The 2,500-nt window shown below is 52.7% G+C and overlaps 2 non-coding genes and 2 pseudogenes across 2 annotated transcripts; all 4 read right to left on the bottom strand.

Moving 5' to 3' along the window:
• Positions 1-303: 303 nt before the first annotated feature.
• Positions 304-422, bottom strand: LOC148827683 (5S ribosomal RNA). The gene has a single exon (XR_016092772.1). It is a non-coding gene; the product is annotated as a 5S ribosomal RNA (ribosomal RNA).
• Positions 423-959: 537 nt separating this feature from the next.
• LOC148827682 (5S ribosomal RNA) lies at positions 960-1,078 on the bottom strand (annotated as a pseudogene).
• Positions 1,079-1,534: 456 nt separating this feature from the next.
• Positions 1,535-1,653, bottom strand: LOC148827681 (5S ribosomal RNA; annotated as a pseudogene).
• A 537-nt stretch (positions 1,654-2,190) lies between these two features.
• On the bottom strand, positions 2,191-2,309 carry LOC148827680 (5S ribosomal RNA). The gene has a single exon (XR_016092771.1). It is a non-coding gene; the product is annotated as a 5S ribosomal RNA (ribosomal RNA).
• Between the last annotated feature and the right edge of the window lie 191 nt (positions 2,310-2,500).

Here is a 2,500-nt window from a genome sequence, read left to right as displayed (position 1 = left end):
TGACATCTGAGCTCTGTGGAAAACGATCTCAATACAATTCTGAAAAACGCGACTCCCCGAACGCCAGCCGAACAAGTCTCCACAGCCGAAGCGCTGTGTCTCTTTTCAGCTGGCGATAAACCTTTCCTCGATCCTTTGCGGACTTGTAAAACTGTTCATGATCAGAATAAAAAACGCTCACGCTAATACACAAGCACCCGTGTCTCGCCAAAGCTGACAAATAAACAGACGGACAAGCCGCACTGCACGTGTGAACAGGGGAATGAGCGAGCGAGCGGGGATAGGGCGCCTCCTGCGCTTAAAAGCTTACAGCACCTGGTATTCCCAGGCGGTCTCCCATCCAAGTACTAACCAGGCCCATCCCTGTTTAGCTTCCGAGATCAGACGAGATCAGGCGTGCTCAAGGGGGTGTGGCCGTAAGCGAGAGCAAGGCTCGCTGGCACCCTTCTTATAGAGAGGACAGCTCCGTCACCTCTTTTACGACGCTGCTTTTTTTCCCTTGCGTTTTTCTCTTCTTCCCACGTTCTCTCTCTTCACTGCCTTCGTCCCCGCTCTATTTCACTTCAGCCTTTCACTCTTGCTTCCTTCCAATGAGGACGGAGCTGCGGGAGAAAGGGCGCTATAGAGGATCGCTGTGGAGAGCTGCTGCTGTGCTTTGACATCTGAGCTCTGTGGAAAACGATCTCAATACAATTCTGAAAAACGCGACTCCCCGAACGCCAGCCGAACAAGTCTCCACAGCCGAAGCGCTGTGTCTCTTTTCAGCTGGCGATAAACCTTTCCTCGATCCTTTGCGGACTTGTAAAACTGTTCATGATCAGAATAAAAAACGCTCACGCTAATACACAAGCACCCGTGTCTCGCCAAAGCTGACAAATAAACAGACGGACAAGCCGCACTGCACGTGTGAACAGGGGAATGAGCGAGCGAGCGGGGATAGGGCGCCTCCTGCGCTTAGAAGCTTACAGCACCTGGTATTCCCAGGCGGTCTCCCATCCAAATACTAACCAGGCCCATCCCTGTTTAGCTTCCGAGATCAGACGAGATCAGGCGTGCTCAAGGGGGTGTGGCCGTAAGCGAGAGCAAGGCTCGCTGGCACCCTTCTTATAGAGAGGACAGCTCCGTCACCTCTTTTACGACGCTGCTTTTTTCTTGCTTCCTTCCAATGAGGACGGAGCTGCGGGAGAAAGGGCGCTATAGAGGATCGCTGTGGAGAGCTGCTGCTGTGCTTTGACATCTGAGCTCTGTGGAAAACGATCTCAATACAATTCTGAAAAACGCGACTCCCCGAACGCCAGCCGAACAAGTCTCCACAGCCGAAGCGCTGTGTCTCTTTTCAGCTGGCGATAAACCTTTCCTCGATCCTTTGCGGACTTGTAAAACTGTTCATGATCAGAATAAAAAACGCTCACGCTAATACACAAGCACCCGTGTCTCGCCAAAGCTGACAAATAAACAGACGGACAAGCCGCACTGCACGTGTGAACAGGGGAATGAGCGAGCGAGCGGGGATAGGGCGCCTCCTGCGCTTAAAAGCTTACAGCACCTGGTAATCCCAGGCGGTCTCCCATCCAAGTACTAACCAGGCCCATCCCTGTTTAGCTTCCGAGATCAGACGAGATCAGGCGTGCTCAAGGGGGTGTGGCCGTAAGCGAGAGCAAGGCTCGCTGGCACCCTTCTTATAGAGAGGACAGCTCCGTCACCTCTTTTACGACGCTGCTTTTTTTCCCTTGCGTTTTTCTCTTCTTCCCACGTTCTCTCTCTTCACTGCCTTCGTCCCCGCTCTATTTCACTTCAGCCTTTCACTCTTGCTTCCTTCCAATGAGGACGGAGCTGCGGGAGAAAGGGCGCTATAGAGGATCGCTGTGGAGAGCTGCTGCTGTGCTTTGACATCTGAGCTCTGTGGAAAACGATCTCAATACAATTCTGAAAAACGCGACTCCCCGAACGCCAGCCGAACAAGTCTCCACAGCCGAAGCGCTGTGTCTCTTTTCAGCTGGCGATAAACCTTTCCTCGATCCTTTGCGGACTTGTAAAACTGTTCATGATCAGAATAAAAAACGCTCACGCTAATACACAAGCACCCGTGTCTCGCCAAAGCTGACAAATAAACAGACGGACAAGCCGCACTGCACGTGTGAACAGGGGAATGAGCGAGCGAGCGGGGATAGGGCGCCTCCTGCGCTTAAAAGCTTACAGCACCTGGTATTCCCAGGCGGTCTCCCATCCAAGTACTAACCAGGCCCATCCCTGTTTAGCTTCCGAGATCAGACGAGATCAGGCGTGCTCAAGGGGGTGTGGCCGTAAGCGAGAGCAAGGCTCGCTGGCACCCTTCTTATAGAGAGGACAGCTCCGTCACCTCTTTTACGACGCTGCTTTTTTTCCCTTGCGTTTTTCTCTTCTTCCCACGTTCTCTCTCTTCACTGCCTTCTTCCCCGCTCTATTTCACTTCAGCCTTTCACTCTTGCTTCCTTCCAATGAGCACGGAGCTGCGGGAGAA

The sequence above is a fragment of the Atractosteus spatula genome, chromosome 10 (assembly GCF_055471065.1).
Source record: "Atractosteus spatula isolate fAtrSpa1 chromosome 10, fAtrSpa1.hap1, whole genome shotgun sequence".
Taxonomy (NCBI): Eukaryota; Metazoa; Chordata; class Actinopteri; order Semionotiformes; family Lepisosteidae; genus Atractosteus; species Atractosteus spatula.
This window is presented reverse-complemented; position numbering and strand designations above follow the sequence as displayed.